General features: G+C 34.3%; 1 non-coding gene across 1 annotated transcript; it reads left to right on the top strand.

The window, feature by feature from the left end:
- The first annotated feature begins 20245 nt into the window (after window positions 1–20245).
- On the top strand, window positions 20246–20352 carry LOC126028145 (U6 spliceosomal RNA). Its single transcript, XR_007502393.1, has one exon. It is a non-coding gene; the product is annotated as a U6 spliceosomal RNA (small nuclear RNA).
- Window positions 20353–20633: the final 281 nt, after the last annotated feature.

Here is a 20633-nt window from a genome sequence, read left to right as displayed (position 1 = left end):
CTGTAACATAAGTCTGTGGTGTGCTGTTGACTGTTCAGTGGTCTGAAAGATCATATGCTTTATATCCTGTGGGAAGGTGTGAAGGTGCGGGTCCCCTCTGCACCTCAGCCCTTATGCATGGGTAAGGGTGGCAATCGGCCAGTCAGAGCCTGTCTGAAGGTCCACTATTGCATTTTTATTTCATCAAAGGGAAAAAATAGTTCCTAAGATACAGTTAATGACTTGGGAATGATATTAATTTTCTGCAAAGCTTGCCAAGTGTTTAAATATTACTTTGAACTAAAGGCCAGGACAAAATTTACAATTTATTATACAAAAATTAATGACAATTTTGAGAGACTAAGTTGTTCATGGTATGTCATTTTTTTTTTTTTTGTGGTTTTTGGGTCACACCCGGCAGTGCTCAGGGATTATTCCTGGCTCCAAGCTCAGAAATTGCTCCTGGCAGGCACGGGGGACCATATGGGACGCCGGGATTCGAACCGATGACCTCCTGCAGGAAAGGCAAATGCCTTACCTCCATGCTATCTCTCCGGCCCCATGGTAAGTCATTTTGATGTATCACAGATATTTAGAAAAGTGTCTAGCTTTAAGTCAATGCTTTCCTGTTTATAATTTCACTTTTTAGAAAGATCAAATTTAAATTTTATTAAAATATACTAATAATATCATGTACTTTGTGTGAAATATTGCCATCAAACATTAAAACTAGAATAATTAATGCTGTATATTTCTGTATGAAAGGTAACATTTTCTCATTAAGCCCTGCAGTACTGAGGTTATCCTATTTTCACTAGTAATAGTTCATAATCAAAAAATTTTTTGTCCATCTACATTTGACTTTTTTCCCTTTTGTATTCAGTGATGTGGAGAAGTGTTAAAGAAGATATCAGTATTAAACAGAATTAGTGTTAAAGACAGAGTTTATGAGTCAGGGTTATATAGCTGAGGAGAATGACTCAACAAAGACTTACTGGTCACAATTACTGAAAATTAGTCACTCTGGGATTCTTTTGCTGATATTCATAGATGAACAATTTGAGGGATGCCCTTTGGACAATAATGTGACATGACCTCAGAAACACATACCTTTCAAGACACAAAGGTAGCTACCAACTCAGCCAAGAGAATGTGAATAAACTTTGTGCAGAAATTAAATATCATTCAAAAGTAGTTTTATTTATTTGTTTGGGGGGGTTGGACCACACCCATTTGATGCTCAGGGGTTACTCCTGGCTAAGTGTTCAAAAATTGCCCCTGGCTTGGGGGTACCATATGGGAAACCGGAAATCGAACCACGGTCCTTCCTTTGCTAGTGCTTGCAAGGCAGACACCTTATCTCCAGCGCCACCTAACCAGCCTCATTCAAAAGTAGCTTGAAACAATCTTCTTTCCCTAGCTTTGTCACTGATGCTATTTGCCATGCTCTTTACATTTTATAAATTAAGACTACATACTGAAGATCCGTAAACCTGAGTTTCTCGATATGCATATTGGAGACAATACTGTTGCTTATCAATAGATTTGCAGTATTAATTGAATTGAAACATGTAAAATATTATACAATGTACTGAATATAGATCAGATACCTAAAAATACAGATTATGTAATTATTATAAGACAATTTTGCAATTCAACATTTTCCTAGTGCATTTTGAATGTTTCCCTCTCTCTTAGTTTTTGACCACACCCAGTGGTGCTCAGGGGTTACTCCTGGTTCTGTGCTCAGGAACCTCTTCTGTCAGGCTCAGGAGGCCATATGGAATGCGGGTGATCAAATCTGGGTCTGTCACATGCAAGACAAAAGCCCTAAATGCTGTGCTCTCACTCCAGCACCTGAAGAGTTTCTTTAGCTTTATCGGTGCAGTGAATTTTACCTACCTCCCAATTTATGTTGTAATTCCTCTTTCCTATGACTTAAGTTTCTTTTCCAAATCACCTTCATTGAACAATGAACTGGATCTTTCTCTTACTGATTTTCATGAGGCAGTGACCTGATTGGCATAGCACACTTATCTTCAGGTAGTGAGGTGCCAAAAAGATACACCGATTTCCTTGACATTTCTCTATATTCCTCTGGGGCATCTGCTCTCCCATTCTGCTTCATCACCTTTAGAAAATTCTCCTTTTGTTCTCATAGAAGCCAATTATTATATTTTTTCACAATTTTCTCACAATGTTTTGTACAGGCATGCCCAGTGATGATGGTTGGTTCCTAAAATAGGACTGGGAGTCATTGAAAGTAACATTTAGTCTTATCTGGGATAATGATAGAGAAGGTGGGCCATTTTAGAGTTACTAAATAAATTTTAGAAAATCCATAATTCTTTATACATGCAATAGCTCATAGAAAACAAAATGTCATATGTCATATGGACATTACTTCCATATTATCTATTTTATTATTTTAAATACTTATATATACTTTTTTAAATACTAGTATATAAGTATTTTAGGTTCTCAAAAAATAAGTACTTTAGGTTCTCAAAAAATAGATGTGTTTGAAAGAAAATGCTCCTTTATGAACACAATACCTTGTGAGACATGTAAGATACAATAATATTTTTACTCAATAAAAAAAACAAGTGGTTTTGAGGGAATAACTGAATCATTTAAACATATAAGGAACAATTTTAATTTATTTTTGAAAGTAGATTTATGTTTTGTTTTTCTCTAGAGGATCATTTTCTTCAGTCTTGTAGATTATAACTCTGTTAAAGGACTTTGATGAAGTTTTAGGTTAGCACTCACAAGTCTAAATTGGGGTGTAAATCAGTCTTTGTGGGATTAACAAAAACCATTTTTTCCTATCTTGGTGTGTGTTGTAATTGTGTAATGAAACTGTGTAATGAAATTTTACATACAGCTTGTGAAATCATAGATAGTATACTCACATATGGATAAAAATAAAAAATGCTCACCTCAGAAATACAAGGAACAGCAAGAAAAAAGGATTTTATTTTGAAAATATTTTTTCTATCTTGTTGAATTTGTCTATCTTATTAAATATATGAGAACAATATTTTAGTTAAATATTTAAGAAGACAAAAAAGTTTAACTTAGGAATCGGAGAGATAGCACAGCAGTAGGGTGTTTGCCTTGCACATAGCTGCCCAGGATGGACCTGGGTTCGATCATCAGTGTCCTATATGGTTCCCCAGCCAGGAGCGATTTCTGAATGCACAGTCTGTAACACCTGAGCATCACTGGGTGACCCCAAAACCAAAAAAAAAAAAAAAAAACCAAACCTTTGAATTAAGTATATTTAATCTCCCCTTACTGAGTAGGATAGAAAGATGTAGAGAACATAGAACACTTACTGGATATCTCAGGTTAGTTTTTAGCAGGAACATTTTTTTTTTTTTTTTTTTTTTGGTTTTTGGGCCACACCTGGTAACGCTCAGGGGTTACTCCTGGCTATGCGCTCAGAAGTTGCTCCTGGCTTGGGGGACCATATGGGACACCGGGGGATCGAACCGCGGTCCGTCCAAGGCTACTGCAGGCAAGGCAGGCGCACCTTACCTTTAGCGCCACCGCCCGGCCCCAGCAGGAACATTTTTTAAAAAATTAAATTAAGCCTTTTTTTAATCCTAATTCAATGCACTTAATTTCTATAAATGTACATGTCATCTCATATCTATGCAAGCTGATTATTCTTTCAACGTAAGTTTCAACGTAAAGATGACCCTTTATATTTTGTTTTGAGGTTTTAGCTTGTATTGTTTTGTTTTGTTTCCCTTCTGAGTAGCTACTAACCTGCATTCTCACATGAACGTTTCACTTCAGATTACTCTTCTTCAAATACAGGTGGAGAGGACCCTCAGTCTCAAGACAATTGAAATGTCAAAACTTCAGTTTCTTAAAGGCCCAAAGAAATTTTCCTCCCTTACACCATCCCCAACTCCCAAGAATGCTATGACTTCTGGGCTATTTTCCAGAACAACCTGCCTGAAGGTTTTGATTTCTCCATCGTATTGGTTCTCAATGGAGAACTTTTAAATTTGAACCCTATTCTCATATTCTGCTCAGTGGACTTGAAAATTGCAGATTTCTTTACTTCCTGGTTCTTTTTATGCTTGGGAAACAGACTTGGAATTCTTCTTTATTTCTCTTCATTCAGCCAAAGATAGTCCCACAAGTTACCAATCCTTCTTTCAGATCTTGGAAGCAAGCCTGGACCAACACTTAGGTCCCTTCAGAAAAGGGGTTCATGTTTCTTGACCTATTCCTTCCTCAATATATTGAAGAACTAAAGATAAAAAAGAATATCAATATATGCTTATAATACTAAAATTTGCTTAAAATAAAAGACATGGAAACTACAGTAGTACAGCAAGTAGGGTACATGCCTTGCATAAGGGCTGACCGGGTTTCAATCTCTCATGTCCCTTATGGTTTCCTGAGTCCCAGTATGAGTAATTCCTGAATGTAGGACAAAAGAGTTGACTTCCTTTGGTTTCTAGAAGCCACTAAACTTAATAATTAAAAAAAATAGATTATCCTCTCCTTATTTAAATAGTTGCTTGAGTAGAATGAATCCTTATTCAGAGTTGTGCTTGCTTTTGACAAATCCAAAGGCTCATAATCACTATTTATATTTTTATTTTTAATGAATATTTTTTACATATCTTTGCTATAAAGTATTGTACTTCAGCAACTAACAATATAGTTATAACTATTCCTGTCAATATGTTCAGTCCTTTACCTTTTCACTCACTGTTTTCACCTCCCCCCCCCCCCGCCCCGTCATTCAGCAAGGGAAAATAATCACCATATTTTCCATAGAGTTTAACAGTTACTTATGTTATCATCTATTAGATTTGTTTGATAATTTATGGCCCTTATGTGGAGAAAAACATCTGCTAATTGTTATTTTATGACTTAATTGAATTAATTTCTTTTGCATAAATTTCTCAAGTTCAGAGCAGATTTTTATGGAAATCATCACTTTGTCCTTTATCATATAGTATATATGTTTATATATATATATATATATATATATATATATATATATATATATATATATATATATATATACCTTGAATTCTTTCAGCATTCCTTATGAATGGAGATTTAAGTTTTTCCATGTCTTGTCTAATATGAACAAAGCTTCTATAAATTTAGTGCCCTATAGGTTTTTTAATTAGTGGTTTTATATACTTTCCTTTTTTTAATTTTTTATTGAGTCTTGTGAATTTATAGTTTTTCACAGTTGTATTTTAGACATATAGTGACAGCAAATTCACCACCAGTTTGACTTTCCTCCATCATAGTTTCCCGCATACACACCATACTTCCACTTTTAGCCCCTGATCTACTTGTGTAACAGGTCCATTTTGTGTTTAGCTTGTATGGTTTGGTCTCTTGTACATACAAATGATGTGGATGATTCTTGTTGTATTTCTGGTTTTATTATTTTACTTTATTATTTCTTTCTTGTTTTCTTTTCACTTTGTAGACTATTAGGTAGTGAATAGGACTACCTAAGGTCATACCTGAGAATGCTCAGATTTGGGGCTACTACAGGAAGTATTTATGGGTTGTTAAGGTCACAGAGAATTAAAGTATGATTTGTTTAAAGGATTCTCTATACCACTTCTCATAGAGGCAACACCAATTTACATTTACAGAAATAGTGTACTAGAATACCTTTTTTCCATTTCATTGCAGTTAAATGATATTTTGTGTTGTTATCAACCATTCTCACAGTAATGAAGTAACAAATCAATGCGGTTTTAATAAATCATATCTCTAATTATAAGCAACATTGCACACCTTCTTTTTACTCGAAGATTTCTCTAATTATTCTTTAAACAAGTATTTAGGGCTATTGTACATTTTTCAATTTTCTTTTTATGTTGCTAAATTATATGAGTTTTTTATACATTATATTTATTAATTTCTAGTTTCATATATGTTTAAACTTGTTTTGTTTTGTCTTTTGGGCCACACCTAGTGGCACTCAGAGGTTATTCCTGGTTTTGAGCTCAGAAATAACTCCTGGAAGACTTGGAGGACCACATGGGATGCCAGGGATTGAATCTGAGTTTGTTCCTGGTCATTTACATATAAGGCATACACCCTACTGCTGTGCTATTGCTTTGCCCCCCCCCCCGCAGTTTCATATATAAATTCAAATGTCTTCTCTGTGTAAAGTTGTATTCCTCTTTTTCATTGTGTGGTCTTAGATTTTGTTTTAAATTTACTGTTCATACATACATAGTTCATGTCTGAACACTATATTCTTTTTTGGGGGGGCACACCCAGTGATGCTCAGGGGTTACTCCTGCCTATGCACTCAGAAATCATTTCTGCCTTGGGGGACCATATGGGATGTAGTGGGGTCAAACCGAGGTCTGTCCTAGGTTAGTGCATGCAAGGTAAACACCTTACTGCTTGTGCCACCACTCCGACATCTGAACTCTATATTCTTTGGGTCAGATTTTGTTTCATTTATATGTTGCTTCATTTATTGTAGCTTTTTAGCATAATTTGAGGTCAGGTGCCTCTATTTTATTTTTTTCCCTATAATTGTTTGGTAATGGGCAATTCTGATTCTTTAATATTTAATACAAATTCTAAAATAGAGAGCCTGAACAATATTATAGCAAGAAAGATATTTTCCTTGTATGCAGCCAACCTAGATTTTATCTCCAGCATGTCATATGGTCTCTCAAGCAATGCCCATGGTAGTTTCTGAGTGTAGAGTAGAACTAACCTTTGAGCAATGACATGAATAACCCCCAAACAAAAACAAACATGAACAAAAATTCTAGAATTTCTTTCCTTTTAAAAATGCCTTTGGAATTTTTAAAAGGATTGTTTAGTTAATATTTTTCTTTAGTTAATGTGACCATGTTTATAAGGACTATTCTTTAATTCATAAAATTAGGATTCTTAAGAAAGAAACATCCAAATATGTATTATGCTTAAACGATACTTGACCCATATCAAATCTAAAGGTAAACACTGAGTCACAGTGAAAGATTAGTAAAAGATATTAAAAGCCAAGAACAGAAAAGGTAGAAACTAATGCTTCCATATATGATTAAATAGACTTTAAGTCAAAAACCTTTATGACAACGATGGGCACTTTATAAAGATCATAAGAACAAGACACTAAAAGTAAATTAATATCCAACATATATCTGTAAGATAGTAATTTTATATATACTAAATATAGGTATCCTTAAACACATAAACAATTAACAAATCTAATGGATACATTGGCAACAACACAATAATAAAAGTAGATACCAACACACTACTTACGTCAATGAATAAATCATTTAGGCAAGATAGTAAAGAGATAATGATTTTATATGAAGTATTCGTTAAGACAGATTTGCTATATACATATAGAAATGCATAAACCAGAAGCAATAAAAATACATTATTCTCAAGTGCAATGTTAATATTCCAAGGTACATATTTTATATTAGTATATAAAATAACCTCAATATAAGAAAATTTAAATGCTATTGGATATGTATTGAGGAAGTTTATAATGATCTAAATCTATGAATCATTTACAAAATAAAAAATGAAAATATCTGAAATATGAAAACTTAAAAATATTCCTTTGAATAACTGTTGGGTCAACTGATGCATGGAGAGAGAAATAAAAATTTATATCAAAACCAATAAGAATAAACAAACAAATCTTTAAATCCTTTGGGAGTTAGCAAAAGTAGTATTAAGAAGGAAACTCACAGGAATAGAGGCATCATTAGAAAGTAAGAAAATTCCAAATAAAAAATATTACGTTAGCTGATAAACTAAGAAAAATGAAGAACTGGGAACAAAATATTGTATAAGGAAAAATAATAAAAATAAAATCAGAAGTGAATAAAAATTGTTATATAAAATATCTGTGAAACAATAGTCTTGACAGGATTAACAAAAATCCCCAGCTAGGTTTATTAAGAAAAAAACTCACACAGGGACCTGAAGTAATAGTATTTTAGGTAGGACATTTGCCATAAATATGACAGACTTGGTTTCATATGATCTCCTAAGAACTACCAGGTATAAGCCCTACGCACTGAGCCAGGATTAAGTCCTGGATTTGTGGAGTGTAGCCCAAAACAAGAAAAGATACAGACACAAAAAAAAACATAATCAGAAATGAAAGAAGTAAAGCTACAATTGTTATTATAGACATACAAAGTATCATAAGAGAAAAGAGATCTCTGTCATGCAATCTATATACAAAATATTGGACAATTTAAAAATATAGAAAAATTATAGAATCTTATATTCTTCAAAGACTTATACACAAAGAAATAGACATATGAATAGACCTATCACAAATATGCAAATTTGGAAATTTGGAAATATTAATTAAAATTCTCTCCGAGGACAATTCAAGAAAATTTATATATATTTCTTTATTTGGGGGTGGGCCACACCTGGTGGCACTCAGTGCTTACTCCTGGCACTACACTCAGAAATTGCTCCTTGCAGATTCTGGGGACCATATCGGCTACTGAGGATCTAACCCGGATCTGTCCTACACCCACCACTTGAAAGGCAAATGCTTTACCCTATCACTGGGCTATTGCTTAGATAAATAATTATAATACCATACCGTTCTCAAATTACTCAAAAATTGAAAGTAGGCACTCCATATATTTTATGAAAGCAATAATTTCCTATTATTTATAAATTTCAAATTTTATTTTCCTAAAGGAAACCTCAGTCATGTTGGTGGAAATGTTTAGGTTGTGTCAGTGGGAAAAAAAGAAAATTTCTCAAATATGTACCAAAAGCATCCCAGATGACCTAACAATTTCACTTTGAGCTCTAGTCTCCCAACCAGAAAAACTTTGGTTCAAAAAGACACATAGAAACCCCTTATTTCTTAGGCCAAGTGAATTCCTTTTCGAATGACCCCAATATTTACTGTGCCAGGGCAGGAGGGGGAAAAAAACAAAAATACAAAAAGCACAAAACCTTGGTTATTTTATATATATATATATATATACATATATATTTTTTACCTTCATTTATTATTGTTATTATTATTTTTATTTACCTATCTATTTTGGTCGATTTCTCTGTTTGGGTGTGATTATTGAAATCGTTGTTCCCAAATATACTTTTTTTTTCTCTTCTTTTCTCTTTTTTCGTTATGTGCTATGCCATGTTTCTTATTTCAAGACCATGGCGTGTTTTTGGTTTGTTTGTTTTTGTTTCTTTCTTTCTTTTTCTTTTTTTTTTTTCGTCTATTTTTTTGTGGTGCTTATCGATATAGCTGGAGTCCTCACTGGATAATTGACACTTTTTTTTTTTTTTGGTACTGGTGGAGTGTTTCACCTTCTTTTTCTCCTTCATCTCCCAAATCGATGATGAGAGCCTCTAGAAGGATTCCACCCATTTTTGGAGTATTAGACTCTTACCCCAGTTTATATATCTTCTCTTTTTCCGGCAAAACCATGCAACTTGAACTAGCTAGTCCTGCCTACAGTTAGAGGGGGAGATAAAGGAGGCATCAAGACCAAACAGGTGCAAGACTACTAGGTAGTGGGTTGGATACAGAGGGGACCACATATTCTAGCCGCCCTGGGGGTGAGGGAAGAGGAAATGGGAGGTAGGACAAAAACGGAGGTGTAGGGAGGACAATTTGGTGATGGGAATCCCCCCTGATTTTATGTAAATATGTACCTAAAATGTTATTGTCAACAATATGTAAGACACTATGATCAAAATAAAAATTATATTAAAAAAAAGACACATGCACTATATTTAATGAGCACTTAGGATATGGAAACAACCCAAATGCCCCACACAGATGAATGGATAAAGAAGTTGTGATATAGACACACAATAGAACACAGAACAATCATAAAACAAATGAAGTTATGCAGTTTGCTTTAACTTGGATGGAAATGAAGAGCATCATATTAACTGAAATTAGTCAGGAGTAGGAGAGATACAGGTTGATGTCATTTGTAGTATACAGAGCAGCCAAACAAGAAAATAAGCTGAATCAAATACCAGCCTGTGGCCATAGTTGATGTAAAAGAGAATAATAGAATATTGGAAGTAATATTGGTACACTGGTGGTAGGTCTTGGACATTTTGGTGACAGTGTACTGATAGGATAATATATAAATACTATAAACATTAACACTATTGCTGTAAATAATAAATAATAATTATTAAATATTAATTATGGAAATTATTTTATAATTATAATATAATAACTATTGTAATAAATAATAATAAAATGAATATATAAATAATTAGAATTACATCCATGGACAAGTATGAACCCAATTGATATCTAATGACATAGCATTATTATTTTATTGTATGTTTTCTTTCTTTTTTAAAAAGGTAACATATTTTATAGTTATAACTTCTCATAATGATTTTCAGCAATAGATTTTGTTTTTAAGAAAAGAAGACTTTTGTTGTTACTAATTTAAAGTTGTTTTCCATTATATTTAAAAGACATAGTTTTAGATCCAAACCAAAAACAATCTTAAAACATCAGCAAATGATTAACTAGATCTAAAGAATTGGCATAGCAGCACTCTTACTTGCTATTTTGTTGTAGAATGCATCCCCTTATGCAATATTCATTGAATCAATAGTATTTTAGGAGAATCATTTGTGTATACAATACCATCCTAAAGTAATGAGAACTTTGAAATATAAACTCCCAACTTTTATGAGCAAAATACAGTATCCAGAAATTGGCAATCAACAAAATACCCAAGAAAACATGAAAAACAGGAATCACTTATTTTAGACTTTATTAATGCTATCAGAATGAACTAGAAGGGTAAATGATTTTATTGAATATTTTATTAAGTGTTCTTTGTGATAAGAAATTTTAAGGAAAGGAAATCTTGAATACAACTGTGAAATGTGTCTTACCTGAGAGGGGTCTAGTCAGAGGGCATAGTGTAAATAAAAATCAAGACAAACTAATCCCTGAATAATTCATCACTTAAATAACTAACAGCTTCAAAAAATATCAGTTGTCTTTTAGAGTCTTCTTATGCCTGTCAAAAATAAAAACTTGAATATTTAAAAAATATTTAAATTTTTTCTTTATTTAAACACCTTGATTAGAAACATAATTGTAGTGGGGTTTCAGTCATAAGAAGACACCCCACTTCACTAGTGCAACATTCCTATCACCAATACCCCCAATCTCCCTCCTCCACCATCCCGCATGTATTCAAGACAGGCATTTTACTTGTCAGTGTAGTTATTTCTCTAATTGCACTCATCACTCTTTGTGGTGAGCTTCATATCGTGAGCCAGTCCTTCTAGTCCTCATCTTTATTGTCTCTGGGCATTATTACAATAATGTCTTTTATTTTTCTTAAAACTCAAATATAAGTGATACTATTCTGTGTCTATCTTTCTCCCTCTGACTTATTTTACTCAGCATAATAGATTCCATGTACATCAATGTATAGGAAAATTTCATGACTTCATCTTTCCTGATGGTTGCATAATATTCCATTGTGTATATGTACCACAGTTTCTTCAGCCATTAATCCGTTGAAGGGCATCTTGGTTGTTTCCAAAGTCTGGCTATTGTAAATAGCGCTGCAATGAATATTGGTGTAAGGAAGGAATTTTTAAATGGCATTTTTGTGTTTCTAGGGTATATCCCTAGAAGTGGTATAACTGGATATATATATATATATATATTTATATATATATAAATATATATATATTTATATATATAACTCAATTTCCATGGTCTTTTTGAGGATTCTCCCTATTGTTTTTAATAAAGGCTGGACTAGATGGCATTACCACCAGCATGTGAATGAGAGTTCTTTTCTTTCCACATCCCCATCAGCACTGATTGTTTTTGTTCTTTGTGATGTGTGGCAATCTCTGTGGCATCGTATAGTACCTTGTTGTTGTTTTGATTTGCATCTCCCTGATGATTGGTGATATGGAGCATTTTTTTCATGTGCCTTTTGACCATCTGTATTTCTTCTTTGAGGAAGTATCTATTTATTTCTTCTCCCCATTTTTTGATAGGATTAGATGTTTTTGCTTGTTAAGTTCTGTCAGTACATTGTATACTTTCGATATTAGTCTGATGAGTATTGGGTGGATATTTTCTCTCATTTTGTGGGTGGCTTTTTTATTCTAGGCACTATTTCCTTTGAAGTGCTAAAGCTTCTGCACCTTAATATAGTATCTGCACCTTCTCAGCTTAATATCATCCCATCTATCATCTGTTTATCTCTTCTTTGACTTGTTATGAGAGTGCTGTTTCCTCCTGGAAGATGCCTTTAGTCTCAATGTCATGGAATGTTTGTATGTCTGAGGGAAGTTCTCTGAATATTCAATTCTATTCCATTGATCTGAGGGCCTGTCTTTATTTCAATACCAAGCTGTTTTAATGACTATAGCTTTGTAATACAATTTTAAGATGGGGAGAGTGATGTCTCCCATATTCCTTTTCCCAAGTGTTGTCCAGCTATTAGCAGGTGTTTATTTTTCCAAATGAATTTCAGGAGCATTTGATCCACTTCTGTGAAGAATGTCATGGGTGTCTTTAGAGTAATTTCATTAAATCTTTACAAAGCTTTGGGGAGTTCTGACATTTTAATGTCAGTCCTCTCAATTCATGAGCAGGGTATGTGTTTCCATTTCTGTGTGTTCTGTGTGTTATCATTTATTTCCTGAAGCAGGGTTTTATAGTTTTCTTTGTATAAGTCTTTAACCTATTTTATCGACTCCAAGATATTTGAGTTTCTATGACACTAATGTGAATGGGATTTTTTTAAAATATCCATTTCTTCTTTATCATTTTTGGTGTACAAAAAGGCCATTTTTTGTTTTGTTTTGTTTTTTTTGTTTTTTTGTTTTTAGGTCACAGCAGTGATAATCAGGGGTTACTTCTGGCTATGCACTCAGAAATTGCTCTTGGCTTGAGAAACCATATGGGACTCCAGGGATCGAACCATGGTCCTTCCTAGGTCAGCCACGTGCAAGGATGCATGCAGCCATGAAGTGAAGTGGAGCTGCCATGTGATTCTGGCTCCATTCTTCAGGGGCCATCCTACCTTGTGCAGAGCTATGTCTGCTGAGTTCTTTCTTCACTTATGCTTGCCCTGAAGAGATTATGACTGCTGGGTCTTTTCTTGAGTGCCTCATGCTGAAAAGCAGAAATCTAGGCAGAGAGCAAAGTAGTGTCTTATGTCTTCTTTGTGCCCAAACACATGACAGGAATCAAGCACCACCCTTTGTTGGTGGAATCAGCCTATCTTGTGTAAATCAATAAAAAAAATTATGTCTGCTGGGGCCTTTCTTGGCTTGTGCTTGCCCTGAAGATATTATTTTTGTTGGAGCCTTTCTTGGCTGTCTCACACAGAAAAGCAGGAAACCAGCTTTTTTTTCTTTCAACTTTTTTTAAATTTTTATTTAATTAAAGAACCATGCTTTAGCAAGTTATTGGTAATTTAGTTCTAGGCATGTAATATTTCAACACCAGTTCCACCACCAGTGTCAATTCCCATCAATCAGCTTTTAAATTTTATTTTAATACAGTGGTTTCTTACACATCACAGCACCACAGTTCCACCATTGTTCTAGTGTTGCTCTCCCATTTCCTCCTATCCCTCCACTACTGTGATAAACTTCTTAGTAAAGATTAGTCCTCAATATCTGTTACCTATAATGATTTTTACCCCTGTGTAGTTTTCTATTTCTCACATATAAGTGTTTTTTCTGTGTCCATTTCTCTTCTTCTGATTGACTTCCCTCAGAACAGTACCCTCCAGATTTATACACATAGCATCAAACAGCATTGTTTTATCTACTTTAAAGCCAAGTACTATTCCATAACATATATACTTACCATAGTTTCTTTTTTTTACAGTTATCTGTTGGTCCTTTGGATTGTTTCAAGTTTTTGATTCCTGTGAATAATGCAGCACTGAATATAGTAACACAAATATCTTTAAGTAGATATCAAGAAGTGGAATTTTGGACAGTAAGAAAACTCAATTTTAGTTTGTTTAAGAAGTGTCCATATTCTCCAAAAATATGATAACATTTGGCATTCCTACCATCAGTTAATGAGGGTACATTTTGTTTCCACATCTATGACAACACTGGTTGCTTCATTCTTTGTAATGTGTGTCAGTATCACTTTTGTAAAAGTATATCTGACTGTAATTTTGGTATGCCTTCTTTTCTAAAAAAAAAATTCAGGCCTTACTCATATTTTATAGCCACATTTATTTCTTCTTAGAGGAAATTTTTGTTTATCACTATTTTAATGTGTTTTTGTTGTTTATTCTTTGAAAATTATACCAGTGCTTCATATATCTTGAATATTAGCTAGTTATCAAATAAGTAGTGAGGAAATATTGCCTTTTAGATGTCATTTTCTGTGTTTATCTCTCTCCTCTGATTTATTTTACTCAACATAATAGTCCCCATCTATGTACATAAAATTTCATGACATTATTTTTTAACAGCTTTTAGTATTCCATTATGTAGATATACCATAATTTCTTTAACCACTCATCTTTTGTTGGGCATCTGGGTTATTTCCAGATTTTGACTATTGTAAATAGCTCTGTTATGAGCATAGGAATATAGAACATAGGCATTATTATGTTGTGTTTTCATAGTCCTAGGGTATATAACTAGGAGTAGTATTCATGGATGATATTGGAGCTCATTGTCCAGTTTTTTGATGAATATCTATATTTTTTTTCAGAAAGGCTGGACTATACATCATAACCACCAGCAATGAATGAGTTGTTCCTTTCTTCTCACATCCTTGTCAGCAGTGGTTCTTGTTCTTTGTGATGTGTGCTAGTCTCTGTGGCATAAGATTTCTCATTGTTGTTTATATTTTTCATCTTTTTTTTTTTTGGGGGGGGGGGCCACACCCGGTGACGCTCAGGGGTTACTCCTGGCTATGCGCTCAGAAGTCGCTCCTGGCTTGGGGGACCCATATGGGACGCTGGGGGATCGAACCGCGGTCCGTCCTAGGCTAGCACAGGCAAGGCAGGCACCTTATCTCTAGCGCCATCGCCTGGCCCCCATCTTTCTTATTATTAATGATGTGAAGCAATTTTTAATGTGCCCTTTGGCCATCTGTATATCTTCTTTGAGGAAATGGATTTGTATTTCTTCTCCCCATTTTTGATGGGTTTAGATGTTTTTATTTTTATTTATTTTTAATTTATTTTGATGGGTTTAGATGTTTTAAGTTCTGTCAATACCTTATATATCTTAGATACTAGCCCCTTATTTAATGGGTATTGGGTGAGTAGTTTCTCCCATTCAGTGGGTGATCTTTTTATCCTAGTCTGTAGTCTCATTTTATCTGTGTGATTTAAGCAAAATAAAATACAGTATAACAATAATACCCAGAGACCATAGAAATGAAAGTTGGAAGGATTGGCCCATGATATGAAGTTTACCACAAAGAGACTAAGTTTAATTAGAAGAGTAATTACACTAACAACTACCAAGACAATGATAGAGAGGAAAATACAGTGCCTATATTGAATACAGGCAAGAGATGGGGAAGGAGGGAATGGTGACATTGGTGGTGGGTAACTTGTACTGGTGAAGGAGGTGTGCAATTTACGACTGAAATCCAATTACAAACGTTTGTAACCATGGTGCTTAAATAAGAAATTATTTTCATTAAAAATGTCGTTTTTTGTTATCGTTTAAAACAATGATTTCAGAGGTTGGAGTAGTAGCACAGCTACTACTGTGTTTGCCTTGCTTGTGGCTGACCTGGGAGAAACCTGGGTTAGATTCTCACATCTAATATGGTACCCCGAGCCTGCCAGGAGCAATATATGAGTACTAATCCCTGAGCACCATCAGGTGTGGTCCCAAAACAAAAACAAAAAATGATAATTTCACTACTATGTAGGCATTAGTGAATATTCTCTCCTAGACTTTTAAAAGATGTCATCTTTATTATTATTTGGTTTTTGGGGCACACCCAGTGATACTCGGGTTAATCCTGGCTATGTGATCAGAAATTGCTGCTGACTTGGGGGACCATATAGGATGTTGGGGGATCGAACTGTGGTCCGTCCTAGGCTAGTGCACATAAGGCAGATGCCTTACTGCTTCTGCCACTTCTCTGACCCCTATCTTTATTATTTTTAAAAATAATACATTCACTATTGTGTTGGTTTATTGCACATTTGGCAATGCAAGAATATAATGAGAAACCATCTAGACATATCTACTACAAAATTTTTTATTTCTTTTTAATACTTTTTTCTCATAAGTATATACACATACATTTATAAACTAGAATAACACAATATATACACTACATATTTTTAATATTTCTGTTGTTTTTAATCAAACCAGTTTCTAAGATTGCTTATGTTCTAAGGGCATGATTTTATTCCTCTAAGTATGTGTAAATAAATATCACCCACCTCTAAGACATACTATCATTCTACCATAGTCCACTGAGCCCAGAAATCTTTTCAATTTTATCTACCCCCAGTAATATAAATTCTGCAGTCCGGGGTAATGGTCTTTTTAGGTCTTGAAATGTTGTTTTCTAAGATATCTACTTAAGAATTTGTCAGTAATAAAGTTTTATAAAATAACAAATCTATGATAGCAGGAAAAATGATAATACTATGTATCAGCTTGGTAGAAAAGACATACTCTATTACCCTTGCTTCTCAAGGTTTACTTCTAGCTCTGTGTTCAAGGATAGCCTTTAATGGTAATCCAGGGTTTCATACGGGGATAGAACCTAGGATGTTCATGTGCAAAGCAAGCATCTTACTCATTGTACTATCTCTATAGCACTTAATAAATTTATAATAATTGCCACTTCTTTCTTATCCAATATTATTCTCTAGAAAGAAAGACTCTTGTCTGATATTCCAAAATTCTACAAAATTGTCCTTAAAGATTAAGCATTCTTTCTGTTGTACATGTGTATTTTCCATTAGAACATGAGGTAATAAGCAAAAAATGTAGAGAATACTCCTACTTTTCTCATGGCTGCCTGTTGTCATTTACCTGGCCACACGCGAAAGGAGAAACTACACAATTATACATCTACTGTGACAATTTTAATGGTAATATAATTTGGTCCTAGGCATAGTGCACTAGGCTCTGGTGAAGAAACAAAAGAGAACTAATCCAGATCTCAATGACCTCACAGTGTAAGGGACAAATAAAAATACGACTTAGGAAATCCTAGAATAGTGTGTTAAGAATTATGGCAGGGGCCGGCATGGTGGCACTAGAGGTAAGGTGTCTGCCTTGCCAGCGCTAGCCTAGAATGGACCGCGATCCCCCGGTGTCCCATATGGTCCCCCAAGCCAGGAGCGACTCTGAGCGCATAGCCAGGAGTAACCCCTAGCATCACCAGGTGTGTCCCAAAAACCAAAAAAAAAAAAAAAAAGAATTATGGCAATGGAAATACAGAACGTTATGGTAATCTGTTATGTAGGCTCTTTCAGGAAGTCTGTTGAAAAATAAGAATAGTGACTAAACAGAGCTGAGGTGACTAGGAGTTAGTTCATCAGTGGAGGAAAAGAATGAGTCTCAGGCAAAAGGAATCACATGAAATTAATTTTCTTTGGAAATAGCAAAACAATCACAATGAAGCTCCAGTATGGTTGGAAACAGAGTTCATTGAAACATGTTGGGATGTATAACATGACTGTAGAGGTCAGAATCTCAGCAGGAAGATGAGTGGAGTTTTAAGAACAAAGAGGACTCACTAAAATATTATGATAGGAAAGAACAGTATTAAATTATAAATTCACAAAATTTCTATCAAAGCTAGTTACTTTCTTCTAGTTGTAATTACTTTATTCAATGTCATTATTTTACTGACTACCTGGCTAATGTTAAATTACTGATTATTCACAATAACCCCACACAGTTGATGCTTTCCTTTAGCTAAATAGGTTACTGAATTAAAAAAAAGAAAATTATTTGCCCCAAACCACCAATTATGGGAAACTAAGGTAAGATTTACTTTAAAATCCATAATCTTGCTAGTGCATCAGGCTATCTTCAAATTATGCTCAAACTAGCAGTTAGAGAAAGATGCCACCATCTATTTTAAAGCTAAGTCAGAAATGGAGAAGCTTAGAGGAAAAACTAGTGTAAAGGGTGTGGCCAAGATAGGAGATGATGAACTGGACAGAGGTGAAAGCGTTGAGTGAATCAATTCCTTTAGTAACAGACTCCACTATTTAGGTCTGCCTAAGTGGGTACTTTTGCTCACTCAAGAACTTGTCAGCTTACTGATATAATCCTTTCAGAATGTGCGAGTTTTCTTTTACAAAAGGGAGTTTGATTACATTGGCAACTCCAAGTCCCTATTTTTTAGATTGTTTGAGTTTCTGGGCTGATCTTAAATAGAGGAAATAAAAGTGTTCTACTGGAAATAAATTTTTCATTGTGGTCTTTTAAATTAAAATACCTATAATTTATAGAAGAACTTCAAGAGGATACTATTAGGAATGCTTTACTAAAGCAAATAGATAATGTAGGAGCACTTTACCAAAAGTTTGTTGTCTTCCATTGCTCATAGAGCATTGTTTGAAAACCCCCTTTCTTGTCTTCATTCTACAAGCCAATTCTAGGTTTCATTGCAAGAGTAATATTATTAAATTGTTTTTGTTGACAGCAACAGAATATGCAGATATATTTTTGAATTAAGTAATATCTAAGCACAAAAAGTTTCACAAAAGAAAAGATCTGTTCTTTCAAATAATGTAACAGTAGTTGACCCTCTGCCATTATGCGTAGGTTAATCAATGTGAATTTAAGAACTGTGCATCCGGTGAAGGGGGGTGTTCTTGTTATGACTGAAATCCAACTACAATTATTTTTGTAATCATAGTGCTTAAAGAAATTATAAAAAATATAAGAACTGTGCATCACATTATTTTTTTTTTTATTTGGAATGGAAGTTTTAGGTCACTAACAGCAGTGTTTAGGAGGCACTATGGTAATACCCAAGAGATCATTTAGTTCTAAGGATCCATCTCAGTCTCCACATGCAAACATACCCCTATGTTCTTTAGGCGTATTCTCATGCCCCTATCTCTCTATCCCCATCTTATTGTTTATTACTATACTATAAAGTCAATCTATAACTTATTCAATAATATAAAATGTAGTACAAATTAGCTCTTTTATAGTCAAGATAAAATATCATTCTTCATCATTTTCTTTTCCATATGTGAATATGCCTGTTTTTATTTTCTTGGTAATTGGCAGAGGAAACAAACACCTTAATTAGGGAATAAGAAACAATAAAGAAGATTTTGATAAAAATGTATCAGCTCCATAGTCAGCATATTCAGTTTATTCAGCTCACCTCGTTTGACTGCAGTGTGTTATTTCACAGTGAGGAAGTGGGGCACTTAACATCATGTTCACCTTCTCTGTGACCCCAGCCTACCACACCCCTGCTGGAAGACAAAGACAAACACCACAGAACTGAGAATTCCCAAGGGTTGAGGGCCAGGTAATCCTTTCAGAACTACTCTAACCTGATATTCCCTGACAAAGGTGGGACATTTTTAATCTTTGAGAAAACTAAAATCTTTCATTCTCTTCTTTGTTTTCCCTATTGGTTTTGCTTTAAAATAGCCATCACACAATCCAAAATACTTTACATGCTCTTTTAACTCCCTTACATACCTTCTTTTGGAAATTATTATCTTCAAAGAAAAACAAGTGACAATCAAAGATTTTGCAATGAAATAGAGTTGCTGATCTGAGGGTAATCAAATGACTTTAAAATAAAAAGACTGCTTTACAGTCACAAGAAAACATTCACAGGAGATTCGTAAAGCTTCTATCATGACATTTTTTAAAAAATAATCATCCTACTGAGAGAACATTGGAAATGAGACATGGGGTAGGATTCCTTAAATCCAGGGTATGAATGACATTTCCTGATAGGTTCTAAATTCATCTGGGCCTACTCATCTGAAGAGTATAGGCACTAGGGCTTGCTCCTTTTTTCCTGCTAGTACAGGAGTCACTTTTACAAACATGTTTGTAATCATGGTGCTTGAATAAAGATATTATTATGGAAAAAAAGTAAAATGAAAAGAATCACTTTAGTGTTTATGAGAATCTCTAATATTCAGGAAGACTTTGTAGCTCCACAGAGATAAAAGCTAGATGTCCTAAAGTCCCAAGTATTTCTTACAGGTGCCCTGTTGAATGTCAAGTCTTCTTAATAACAAAATATTGAATTTTAAAAAGACTTGTGCACACTTTGGCAGCACATATACTAAAATTGGAATGATACAGAGAAGATTAGCATGGCTCCTGGGCAAGGATAACACTCAAATTCGTGAAGCGTTCCATAAAAAGGCTTATGTATTTCTTTTTATATATCCAGTGACTGGAGTTTAGGATGCCCCCCCCCCAAATAGTTGATATGTGAAACTATTTTAGAATTTTCTCTGGAATTTCAATAAAAACATACCCACACTCAAACATGTACCCAAACATTAAACAAAACCAATCACAATAGTTATGAATCGCATGATGTTTCTGGCACCAGGGCCTAATAAATTAGGCAGTTGATGGCACTTCAGAGAACCAGTGTACTTAAACCCTGCTCCACTATTATTGTCTGTGGAACCTTGTGT

Source organism: Suncus etruscus, chromosome 1, assembly GCF_024139225.1.
Source record: "Suncus etruscus isolate mSunEtr1 chromosome 1, mSunEtr1.pri.cur, whole genome shotgun sequence".
Taxonomy (NCBI): domain Eukaryota; kingdom Metazoa; phylum Chordata; class Mammalia; order Eulipotyphla; family Soricidae; genus Suncus; species Suncus etruscus.
Note: the sequence above shows the minus strand (reverse complement) of the source record. Positions and strands in the feature narration are given on the sequence as shown.